Source organism: Zingiber officinale, chromosome 1B (assembly GCF_018446385.1).
Source record: "Zingiber officinale cultivar Zhangliang chromosome 1B, Zo_v1.1, whole genome shotgun sequence".
NCBI classification, from domain to species: Eukaryota; Viridiplantae; Streptophyta; class Magnoliopsida; order Zingiberales; family Zingiberaceae; genus Zingiber; species Zingiber officinale.
In genome coordinates, this window is record NC_055986.1 from 23,257,621 (window position 1) to 23,271,301 (window position 13,681).

Sequence of the window (13,681 nt, forward strand, 5' to 3'; positions counted from 1 at the left end):
CTCACACTAAATAAAAGTATCAAATAACACAGAATCTAGCTTTAACCATTTGTCATTCATCAAAACTAAAGTTCAATTATTAGTGTCAACTGCACTAATATGGAGGATCAAATGTTTGGTGATAGGTATATTCTCCATAGAAGAGTAGGTGAGAATGCATTCCTTTTTAAGGGAATAGTAGACGTTGGTTTGACCTAGGATTTTATTGGAAATCTAAAAGTTAGGATCCAACGGTTCCTAGATTGGCATACTTTAAATTTAGTTTTATATTATTTAATATGTATGTTGTGCTAATTCTATGATATAGAAAATCAAATTTAAAGTCAGGGCATTCCAGGAGCCCAGAATGAATATAGGCGCCTGAACGTCTGGGTGACCAAAGAGGATCTAGGCACCCAGAATGGCCCAAATTCAGCTTCGCGAGCAGATGAGTTGGTAAACAATAGTTGACTAGCCTGCGTTAGGTTCCAGGCATCCGAAGGGGATCCAGGCATCAAGGAAGCGATAAAGGTGACTCAAATAAAGCTTCATCGAGGTGCAGCCACATCAGCAGTCCAGACACCTGGGAAGGGATAAAGGCGACTTAGATATAATGTCATTGAGGTGCAGCCATGTCAGAAGTCTAGGCACTTAGAAGGGATCTAGGCACCCAGAAAGTGGATAATCTCTTACAAAGTTTGATTGGATCAAGTCAACTTTAGGTGCCTAGAATACCCTATAAAAGAAGGGTTTGACTAGTGATATGCATAAATTATATATATTTTAAGTATTCTTTAACGCATATCTACTTGTATTTTATGCTTATAATCTATGTTTATTGTACTATATTTTATTATTATATTCTACTTCCATTCTATTTATTTGGAGGTATTCTCTTTGCATGTTTTATTGACAGAACGTAATTTGGAGTGAAAATAAAGTAAAAGACTCACATTGGAGCAACATGTGAAAATCCAGCAATCTAGCCATGCCAAAAGGCATAATCGTGTGTTCTTACCCATGTCAAAGCAAGGGTAGGTCGTGCCTTAAGGCACGACCATGCCTCCCACCAGAGGCCAATCAAGGAGTAGTCGTGCGCAAGCATATGGCCGTGTTCCTCTTCCAAAGCTAATTTAGAGGTTGGATGTGCCAAATGGAATGGACGTGCCTCCAAACCCATGGCCATTCATGCAACAGTCATGCCAAAAGGCAATGTCATGCCTCTCCAGCCGAGGTTATTCACGCCTAAGATGTGCCAAAAGTCACAGTCATGGTGGAGAAAATAAGGGGACCGTGTCGTACGAAAACAAGGCTGAGTTGAATCTGGGCAGACTGCAGACTTATTTTGAAATGGCTATAACTTTATGCTTAGTTGGAGTTACGGGCTATTTTTTATATTAAAATATATTTAACTTCAAGATATACAACTTTTCTTTAGGTTAAATAAAGAGAAATCGTGGTCTAGCAGTGCCAAAAGGAATGCTTGTGCCTCTCAAGCATGGCTTCATCGGGTCCTTCGCCTAGACTACAGACCAAACGTTGAACCCCCATAACTTTTGGCTCAGTTGGAGCCAAGGCTCGATCCAAATATCAAAATGTAGATAATTTTAAGGGATGCAACTTTGGTTTAGGGAAAAACATGAGAAAATCATAAAAAATCTAGTTTACTGAACCCCTATAATCCTGGTTAATCTGGGCAATTTGGAGGAGGTATAAAAGGGTCAAAAAAACTCATTCTTTGACTCATCTTTGTCTTGGAACTCCATCCCCAATCATTGGGGAAGGGTTCTCCCCCTTAGGGGAACCCCAGAAGCTTCTTCTTCGCTGATCCATCCACCTCCGGAGCAAGGATTGCATCCAATAAGACCAATGCTACATGAATAAGCCTTCTCTTCTCTTTATGTTTTGAGTTGTAGAATGCTTTACTTCTTATCTCTTAGTTATATTTCCTTCTCCAGATCTAAGATGTAGGATGTAACTATAATGTGATGTGATGTGATGTGATATATGAACTATATATTTAGATATTTTTATTAGACAATGAAGTGTTTGTGTTATATTCTATGTATTTGATAAAATGTATGAATGGTGGAAGCATATAGATGTGTATTGATTGTTCACCCCATAGAGGGGATACTCTACATTGTATGACCGATAGGCCTTAGTGACAAGGGTATCCCTTTAATTGGGCATCTAGAGTATCACCTTAAAAAGAAGGATAATTCTCCACGAGGAACCATCTAATTATGCTTAATGGGTTACCTCTAATCATATATTAATAAGTGTCCTGTGTAATCTAGCGATTGTATAATCGGGGGTCCCTAGTGACAAGAGTATCCCTTTAATCAGACTTGTTAGGTTATCTCTTCTACTTAGAATGGGGGTAGTACTCCGATATGACCATTGTGAGGTAGTGTTGGTATTTAGTTAGACTTCATACATATGCATGAGGATGGAGGTAAGGAGATGAACAATGTATAGAGACATTAACTAGCATCATAGTGAAACTGAACTCCTAAAATCATTCCCTCAAATCCAACTTCACCTTCACTCACTTACGCTTCCTCTCTCTCTCTACTCTCTTCTCTCTCTCTCTCTCTCTTTCTCTTCTGTCAATCTCTCTCTTCTTAGTGTTTGTGAACCACATTTTAATTATCCAAATAATTCACTGTGTAAAGTTAAGTAGTACTTAATCAACAGTTCCTGTAGAATCAATATTTTATTACTTGACAACAACTGTGCACTTACGGATTGTAAACATCTGTTGGTTGCTACTCGGAAAACCTAATGGTTCCACTGTACAAAAATTTTGTACAAAGGTCTGAACCTTTTCCTAGCTACCATGTGTTCTTTTAAATTAAACTTGGATCGCCTGCAGAACTTAACACGTTTGATCCAAAGTTTAATCTATTTGTTCTTTTAGGTTTAGACTCGGATCTCCTGCGGAACTTAACACGTTCAATCCAAATCACCTAGGTTATTAATTTCATTAAATATTAATTTCCAAAATTGGCTTCCAGTACTGACGTGGCGAGGCACATGGCCTTCTTGGATATGGGAACAACCACCACCGACTAGACAAAGCCTTTTAAGGAAATTTAATATTTAATTTCCTTAAATAACTTTAGGTCAACTGAAAAGAACAATCAAATCACAAGGAAAAAAAAATAAAAGAACGCAACCTCGAAAACAAATTCGAAATACTAGAATCGCATGCCTCTTGTATTTGGTATTATTTCCAAAAATAACTAGTATGATGCGGAAAGGAAAAATACTAGTTATACCTTTTAGAAAGACCTCTTGATCTTCTACCGTATTCCTCTTCTAACCTCGGACGTTGTGTGGGAAACGATCTTCCGAGATGAGAATCACCAAGCACCTTATTCTTCCTTACAAGTTTCGGCCATCAAAACTTCTACTAGGATGAAGAGGTTCGGCCACCACCACCATGCTCCAAGGGATGCTAGAAACAAAACTTTCTTTCTCTCCTTCTTCTTCTTCTTCTTCTCTAAACTTGATCCGGCCACCATATGAATCTCCACAAGAAGGATGAAGTTCGGCCATCAAAGAGAAGAGAGGAGGAGAGGATGGCCGGCCACACCAAGGAAGAAAAGAGGGAGAAAATAGAATAGAGTTATTCACCATGAAGCCTTCTCTACCCCCTCTTTTATAATCCTTGGTCTTGGCAAATAAGGAAAATTTAATAAAAACTTCCTTAATTCTTTTGACATTGAAAAGGAAAATTTATTTAATTAAAAAACAATTTTTCTTTTCAATTTACAATGGTCGGCCACAAGATAAAATTTCCAAGCAAATAAAATTTTAAACACAAATTAAAACTTCCTTATTTGCTTCCGAAAATTTATAAAAAATTTCTCCAATAATTTTTCCCTTTATGATTGGTTAATAAAAAGGAAATTTTATAAATTAAAATCTTTCTTTTAACATGTGGATAAAAAGAAAGTTATCTCTAAAAATTAAAAACTCTTTTAATGTACAAATAAGGAAAGATATTAAATCTTTTCTTAATCTTTTGTAGAAACTAATAAAAGAGAATTTTTAATTTTTAAACTTTCTTTTAAATAATAAACATGATTAATAGGAAAGTTTTTACCAAAATTAAAATTAACTTTTTAATCTACAAATAAGGAAAGAGATTTAGCTCTTCTCTTAATATTTTGTAAAATCTTATAAAAGGAAAGATTTAAATTTTTAAACTCTCTTTTAAATCATGTTATCCACATAAGAAAATTTTAAAAAATAAAAATCCTTTTATTTAAATTTGGGCCGCCCACACCAAGCTTGAACCCAAGCTAGGGCCGGCCACCTTGAAGCACCCATGAACCAAACTTTGGCCGGCCCTAGCTTAGTCTTCAAGCTAGCTTGGCCGGCCCCTATGGGATGGGTAAGAAGGTGGGTATGTGGTGGGTATAAATCTCTATATACAAGAGGCTACCATAGGGACCGAGAGGAGAAATTGGTTTTGGTCTCCCGATGAAATTAAGCTTCCCATGTTGCCCCAAACACACAACTTAACTTCATCAATAATAATTCATACCACTAAAGAATTATTATTGAACTACCGCACCAATCTCAAATTATATTTTTGGGTTCCTTCTTATTATGAGTGTGTTAGTCTCCCTGTGTTTAAGATGTCGAATGTCCACTAATTAAGTGAGTTACTGACAACTCATTTAATTAATATCTTAGTCCAAGAGTAGAACCACTCAACCTTATCGTCATGTCGGACTAAGTCCACCTGCAGGGTTTAACATGACAATCTTTATGAGCTCCTCTTGGGGACATTATCAACCTAGATTACTAGTGCACAGTTTCCTTCTATAATCAGCAACACACACTATAAGTGATATCATTTCCCAACTTATCGGGTTTATTGATTTATTGAACTAAATCTCACCCATTGATAAATTAAAGAAATAAATATCAAATATATGTGCTTGTTATTATATTAGGATTAAGAGCACACACTTCCATAATAACTGAGGTCTTTGTTCCTTTATACAGTCAGTATAAAAGAAACGACCTCTAATGGTCCTACTCAATACACTCTAAGTGTACTAGTGTAATTATATAGTTAAGATAAACTAATACCTAATTACACTACGACCTTCCAATGGTTTGTTCCTTTCCATCATGGTCGTGAGCTTCTATTTATAATTTATAAGGTACTGATAACATGATCCTCTGTGTGTGACACCACACACCATGTTATCTACAATATAAATTAATTGAACAACTACATTTATCATAAATGTAGACATTTGACCAATGTGATTCTTATTTCTAGATAAATGTTTATACCAAAAGCTAGGCTTTTAGTATACATCCTAACAATCTCCCACTTATACTAAAAGACTAAGCTGCCATATCTGCTACCATACATCTGATTCCCAACCCTTCAACATGCCCATCAAAAGCTCTTTCCTTAAGGACCTTAGTGAAAGGATCTATAGGTCATCACCTGATGCAATCTAGGTGGCAACAACTTCTCCTCGTTTATACGATTTCTCGTATTGGGTGGTACTTGCGCTCTATTGTGTTTACTTGCCTTATAGACTTATGGTTTCTTCGAGTTTGCTACTGCACCAATATCATTACAATAAATTGTAATAATCTTTGGACAAACCAGAAATCATATCTAAGTCTATCTTGAGGTTATTGAGTGATTCAGCTTTTATGACTACCTTAGAGGCTTGCCATATACTAAACTTCTATGGTAGAGTCCACAAAAACACCTATGCTTATCACTCTTCCATAGTTATGACTTTACCTCCTAAAGTAAACACAAAACCCCGAGGTTGACTTACTATTGTCCCTTTCCGATTGGATGTTAAAATCCATACAACCCACAGGGAACAAATTATCTGCCTTATAAGCTAGCATATAATCTCTAGTGCCTCTAAGGTACTTCAATATATACTTTACCGCAGATCAATGTCCTTATCCAGAGTTGCTTTGATATCTACTAACTATGCCCACGGCAAAATAGATATCCAGTCTCGTACACAGCATTGCATACATTAGGCTTCCCATGGCCGAAGCATAAGGAACTGCCTTCATGTCCTTTATCTCCTTTGATGTCTACGGAGACATTTCTTTAGATAAAGTTACTCCATGCTAAAAAGGTAAGAAACCTTTCTTGAAGTTTTGCATGCTTAAAACGAGCAAGGATTTTTTTTCGATATATGAAGCTTGGGATAATATTCTTTTCTTGCAATCCCTTATTACTTTGATCCCAAGAATATATTCATTCTCCCAAGTCATTCATATCGAATTGTTTGGACAACCATACCCTTACTTCTGACAACATTTTGATATTGTTTCCAACTACCAAAAATGTTATCTACGTATAATACAAGAAATATCACCACGTTTCCATCACACCTTTTGTATACACAAGACTTATCCGGTTACTAAATAAATCCATAGGTCTGGATTCCTTTGATAAACCAGATGTTCCAAGACCTTGAAGCTTTGCCTCAGTCCATAGACTGATTAAACTTGCACACAAAATGCTCTTTGCCCTTTGCAATGAACCCTTCTGGTTGCTTTGTATGGATGCTTTTTTCAAGACTTCCATTAAGGAATGTTGTCTTGACATCCACTTGCTAAATAGATAAAAGAATCCAGATAGACTTAAGCATGACTACCAGTGAAAAAGTTTCCTTTTTCATCAAGCCTTGCTTTGAAAGTTTCCACCTTCCTGTCTATCCATCTTTTCCTATTGTAGACATATTTTCACCCAATGGTTTTTACACCATCTGGTGGTTCTACAAGCTTCCAGATTTGATTAGAATACATATATTCTAATTCTGTATTCATTGCTCTTTGCCAAGATGCTGCATCTTTATTTTGGAGTGTTTCATCATATTTCCGGGATCAGACTCATGTTCATTTGGGATCAAGTCCAAAAACTCTCCCAAAACATGAATCCTTTTGGTTGTTTAACAACCCTCCCACTACGATGATGTACTGTCTATAATTAGATTTAATTAGAATACATATATTCTAATTCTGTATTCATTTCTCTTTGCCAAGATGCTGCATCTTTATTTTTGAGTGTTTCATCATATTTCCGGGATCAGACTCATGTTAATTTGGGATCAAGTCCAAAAACTCTCCCAAAACATGAATCCTTTTTGTTGTTTGACAACCCTCCCACTACGATGATGTACTGTCTATAATTGTGTATCAATTGTGATACGTGTTACAGTTTCTTGTGATATTTCATCTTGTACAGTTGGTACTAGATTAGACGTGTCCTTTATAATTTCTTTAAGAACAAATTTACTTATGGGCTTGTGATTCATTAAATAGTCCTCTTCTAAAAATCAGTCATTGATGCTAACAATGACCTTCTGATTTTTAAGACTATAAACCTACTTTTGTTTCTCTAGGATAACCCACAAACAAGTGAATTCCTATCCAACTTATCATTGTCTCTCTTTAGCATATGTGCTGGACTACCTGAATTCGAATATGCTTCAAAATAGGCTTACGCCTATTCAGCAATTCTATATGAATAGAGAGTTATGACTTTGGAAGGTACTATGTTCACTTTCTTTTTCAGAGTATATCCTTAAAACGAACTTGGTAATTGTCTGAATAACTCATCATCAATCTAATTATTTCCATAAGAGTCATATACCTTCTTTCTACTACACCATTCTATTGGGGTGTATCAGGTGCAGTTAGTTGGGAGTGAATCCCTACTTTTGATAAGTAACTCCTAAATTATCCCAAGAGATACTTGCCACTATGATCTTACCATAGTGACTTGATACTTTTACTTTAACGTTTCTCCGCATCAGCCTTGTACTCTTTGAACTAATCAAAGCACTTAGTCTTGCATCACATTAAGTAAATGTATTTGTATCTTGAATAGTTGTCTATAAAATAGACGAAATATTCGATACTACCTCTTGTCTGGATAGTCATAGGATCACACAAATCAGAATGAACCAATTCCAACATATCTTTGACTCCATACCCCTTAGACTTAAAAGCTTCTTGGTTATTTTTCCTTCCAAGTAAGACTCACAGGTTGGAAAGATTTCCACTACCAATGAACCCAAAAGTTCATCAGCTACCAATGATTCCTACTCAAGTTAATATAACCTAGCCTTAGATGCCAAAGATATAATTGGTTCATTTATGAAGGTTGCTTTCTCTTAAAGTTAGAAGATGTGTTATAATTTCCATTTATTGCATCGTGGGAGTTATTGGATTATAAATTGTCAACCAACATATCAGAATAGATAACTTCTCTATTTTTCTTGATAACAACTTTGTTATCAAAATAGACACAATATCTATTCTATAATAGTTTAGAAACTGAAATCAGGTTCTTTCTAAACTTAGTACGTAAAGATAATTTCTAATAATCCATATTTTATTCCTATTAAAGGATAAATATCTCCCACTGCAACAGCTGCCACTTTTACAGTTGTGCCCACTTTTACAGCAGTGCCCATGTGGACGATTATCAACGCACTGGAACAAGCCGAAGAACACGGTCGTGTACCCTTGCACGGCTGTGTGACCAGACAGAAGGGGAGCAGTGCACGGCCATGCAATCCTTGCACGACCGTGCGGCCAAGACAGAGGTGAATCATCACACGACCATGCATCTTTTCACGGTCGTGCCTCCCCATACCGAGACCAAGAAGTGCACGATCGTGCATCCTTGCACGGTCGTGCCCCAGGGACCGAGGCCAGACACCACACGGCTGTGCCAATTGACACGGTCGTGCAGTGCCACCCAAGAAGAGAATGAACACGGTCATGACATCTTGGCACGGTCGTGTCGCCGCAGCCAAACCCTAGTCTATATAAGGGATTTAACCCTTTTTCTCGAGAGGAGAAGGGGAAAGCGAGTCGTCAGTTGGAGAAACACCTTGAAGCCATCCCACGCCGTCTTGGGCCTCCGTCCAGCGATCGTCCACCACCACATCGACTCCAGAAGCAGAGGATTGGATCCGAAAGCCACTCGTCGTCATTTGGATAAGCAGATTCTTTCTTTCTTTCTCCATGTCTAAAGATTGTACGTTTATCTACATTATGTCTTTGGGTATTTCTCCGATACTCATGGAGTAGATCCCTTGTTCTAGGATTAGGGAATAGTTGTGATTCGGTTTGATGTAAAACTCGTATTATGCTTATACTCATTGGATGATCTTTTATGCTTTGTCTAAATTGCATGTTGCTTGATTGTGTAGGACTTAGGGGCTCTACTGACAGGGGTAATCCGTTCACGAATATCTAGGATACTTCCTTGAAAGGAGAGGCAAATTCTCCTCAAGGAAGCGAGAGACCAAACTTAGCTCTTAACCACTATTCTTAACTTACCAATTAGAGTTGTGTCCTCAAGACTAGCCGAGGTGCCCTAGTGACAGGGGTAAACCATAACAGGACTTCTTAGGGTCCTTCTTTATTCTGGTACTTAAGAATAGCCGCTTTAGCTTCCGGCAATTGCATGTTAAAGGACAGCGAGTGTAGGATAAAATGTGACACATCAACACCACCACAACGAAACCGACCTCCTAGAATCCCTCATAAGAACACTTCGACTCACCAGCTCTCGATTCTTATTCCTAACCTTTCTTCCTTAGATTATTCACAACCATTGGTAGTCTAGCTAAGCCTTAGTGAACAATTGTTAGTGCTTATAACCAGCCCCTGTGGGATCGATATTTTTATTACTGAAGATGAATATGTGCACTTGTGGAATCGTAACAAGTTTTTGGCGCCGTTATCTGGAACTACGTCTATAACATTAGCAAAATCATATCGGATTAGACTAGACTTTCTTTTCTTTTCGTAATTTTCCGCATTCATTTCTTTTTTTTTTATTTTCTATTCCGCTATCACATTTCATATCTTATTATTGCATGCGTAGAACTAACCTTTCAGGACAGCTACTACCCTTTGATCCAGAGATTGACAGGACCTTTCTAAGGAGAAGAAATCTACAGAAGGCATTCCAAGCAGCACAAGAATCCTCAGAAATGGCCGACAAACTGCTGAAAGATTACACGACACCATATGCACGAGGGGTTCGGTCCAGCATCACCCGACCGCCCATTGAAGCTAACAACTTTGAAATCAAGCCCGCAGTAATCCACATGGTCCAGCAAAATCAATTCGGAGGAAGACCACATGAGGACCCAAACCACCACCTAGACTTGTTCTACGAGATCTGTGGCACCATGAAGGTGAACGGGGTCCCTCCAGAATCAGTCAGGCTACTCCTCTTCGGGGTTTCCCTGAAAGACAAAGCCAAGCAGTGGCTGAACTCCCTTCCAGCGGATAGCATATCATCCTGGGAGCAGTGTGAGCAGAAGTTTCTGGATAAGTTCTACCCACCCAGCAAAACTGCTCACATGAGGAACCTGATTGTCAGCTTCAAACAGATAGACTCAGAATCATTATTTGAAGCTTGGGATAGATTCAAGAGTATGCTAAGACAGTGCCCCCATCATGGCATTGAAAAATGGTTGGTTCTGCACACCTTCTACAATGGGATAAATTATCACACGAAGGTATCTCTTGATTCTGCAGCAGCAGGAGCACTGATGAACAAAAGCCTCGATGAAGCTGAAGAGATCATAGAGAATATGGCACAGAACCACCATCAATGGGCATCTGAAAAATCCAGTGGCTCTTTTACGGGGAATCCACTTAAAGCGTTAGGGAAATTTGACATAGATGCAGTTACACTCATGTCTGCAAAGTTGGATGCTAATGCCATGGGGAACAACACAGCTAATGCAATGGCATGTGTTTGCGACACTTGTGGAGGTACGGATCACGCTCAAGACACCTGCCCCTTTGGGACGATTCAGGCACAGATGAACCAACTTGAGCAATGTGATGCAATAACCAACTACAATCAAAGGCAAAATAATCCATACTCCAATATATACAACCCTGGATGGAGGAATCACCCCAATTTCTCATACCGAAATAATTAGGATCAAGGACCAACACATCAGAATTATCAGCCTGGGCAACAGAACCACCAATCTGGACAACAGACCTATCAACAGCAACAACCTTCACAGCTGTCCAGGATTGAAAAGATGCTTGAGGAAGCTCTCTCAGAGCAAAAGGGAATGAGGAACGATATCAAACAACTGACTCAGAGGCTAGAAAACTCTGAAAAATACCAGAAGATGCAAGACAGCTAGATAGCTAAGATAGCCCAGTTCGTCTCAAGAGCACAGGGTACATTCCCAGGGAAGCCAGATTTAAATCCAGTGGAACATTGCAACCGCATCAAGCTGAGGAGTGGACGTACTGTGGGAGATCCTCAAATCGTTACTCAGAAGGAGCTTGACTCAGAGAAGGATCTCTCTCTCCTAATGCCCAATCAGACTCAAAACAGGAATGGAGAAGAGGCTACTAAGAAGGTTGAAGAAACTCTTCAAGCTGCCCCACAGAATCAAACGATCCCTTTTCCTTAGAAGCTTATAGAATCCCAAAAAGACGAAGAGTTCAACCGATTCCTGAAGAAGATCAAAGAAATCTGCATAGAAGTACCACTGATAGATGTGCTGCACCAAATGCCAAAGTTCGCAAAATTTTTAAAGGAAATTTTATCTAACAAAAGGCAGAAGGGTGACTTCGAGACTGTAGCATTAATAGAGAATTACAGCGCTCTTCTTATGGTGAATTCTCCACCAAAGCTTTAGGATCTAGGAAGCTTCTTCATACCGTGCAAAATTGGTTCTGAACTCATACCGAGAGCCTTCTGCGACTTGGGGGCCAGCGTTAGCCTACTTCTGTACTCTTTATGCAAGAAGTTGTGTCTCCAGAACATTAAATTGACCACTATGGCACTGCAATTAGTTGACCATTCATGCAGATACCCAATGGGAATAGTGGAAGATGTGCCAGTTGAAGTGGGTGGATGTATAGTTCCCACAGATTTCATTATCTTAGATATGGAGGAAGACCCTAAGATACCGATTATCCTTGGAAGACCATTCCTTGCCACAGCTGGAGTCATTATCGATGTAAAAAGTCACAGGTTATCCTTAGAGATCGGCAAAGAAAAGATCGAGTTTGATTTATCTAATTCCTCCATCTGCAACTCCTCTTCTCAGGGAAATTCTTGCAAGATTAACATACACAAAGTCGAGGAGTGCAGTTTCCATGAGAGTTCCCCTCCATCAAGCAACAAGAAATACATTTGTCCTGTACGAGTGAAACGGAAGGCGTAGGCTGGAGCATTGACCCTAGGAGGAGAGCCATCCTTCCACAGGTTTAGTCTGCATTAACTGAAATGGGGTCGAGCTAAAGACCTAAAACAAGCGCTTCTTGGGAGGAAACCCAAGGATTTTTCTTTCATTTTAGTTCATCATTCCTTTTTGTCGTTCTATTTCTCTAGTGAGTTTTAGTCTAGAATTTTATTTTAGGTATTTCATTTTCAGGATGTGCATAGCCTCCATGAGCTGGCCATGAGCGTTTTCATGGGCGTGGAGGCGATGAAGGAGCCGAAATGATGAAGAGCGAACCACTTCGAGCTTAAAGGAGCTGGTCCTGTGACCTCACACGGTCGTGTGAAGCCAACGTGGAGACTAAAGCCACGGGTCGTGCAACTCTGCACGGCCGTGTGGCTTGTGCAGAGAAGAAAGAGGCACGGGTTGTGCCAATTGGCACGACCGTGCAGCCCTGCCAGAGAGGAAGAAGATCCAGGTCGTGCCAACTAGCACAACCGTGCGACTCATATAGAGGAGAAAAAGACAGGGGTCGTGCCAACCGGCACGGCCATGCCACTTCGGCCGAGGGGAGAAAGAAGGAGGTCGTGCCAATCGGCACAGTCGTGCAACATCCCGTTTGACCCGGCCGTGTCTATAAGACACGGTCATGCCCCTGCCCATTTACACCACCCACCCCTCCAAAAACCCCTATTTCCATCTCCCTCTCTCCCAACTCCTCTCTACTACACTGGGTTACTACACTTCGTCAAACCCTGATTTCCCACCTCTTGAGCTCACTTTTACTTAGATCTACATCTAGATCTAAAACTTCCTCAAGCCACAAATCCAAAAGAGAGAAGAAACTCCCATATTTTGCACACCCTTCTCCTCTCCCATCCTCAAGACCCATCTCCACAAGAAATTCCTCAAACCTTTGCACATCATGTCACAGATCTTGAAGAGACTTCATCAAGGAAGCGGTGGATCAAGCGGAGGAGATGCACCGAGAGGAGACAAGGGCAAGGGGAAGGCTTCACCATCGAAGGGCAAAGGAAAGTGGGTGGCACACAACGAAGGTAATGAAAATGAGTTCAGTATTATTTTTAGAAAATCATGAGCAAAAAGCTAGATATGATATTCTTGTCGCTAGGAAAATTTTATGCACTAAATATATGGATCCCACTACTATGGATGTGCTAGGAATTAGGGATGACATAGATTGGATGATTAGTGCTTTAGATTGGAATGATATAATGTACGCCCATGCACCGACTCACCCCTGCCTAGTTCTTGAATTTTTGAGCTCGTTAGATGTTAAATTTCCTTCTGAGGATGACTATGCAGGGGTCATAACTTTTAGAATGATGAATAAAGAAGTTCGGTGGACTTTTAGTGATTTTAATTATCGTTTTGGGTTACCTACTGGTGGTTCGCGTGGATTTGATGGTGGTATTAAGTGGAACGAATTTTGGATGTCA

The 13,681-nt window shown here is 39.4% G+C and overlaps 1 pseudogene; it reads right to left on the minus strand.

Annotated features, from left to right (window-relative positions):
* Window positions 1-10,414: 10,414 nt before the first annotated feature.
* LOC121993957 lies at window positions 10,415-10,486 on the minus strand (annotated as a pseudogene).
* Window positions 10,487-13,681: the final 3,195 nt, after the last annotated feature.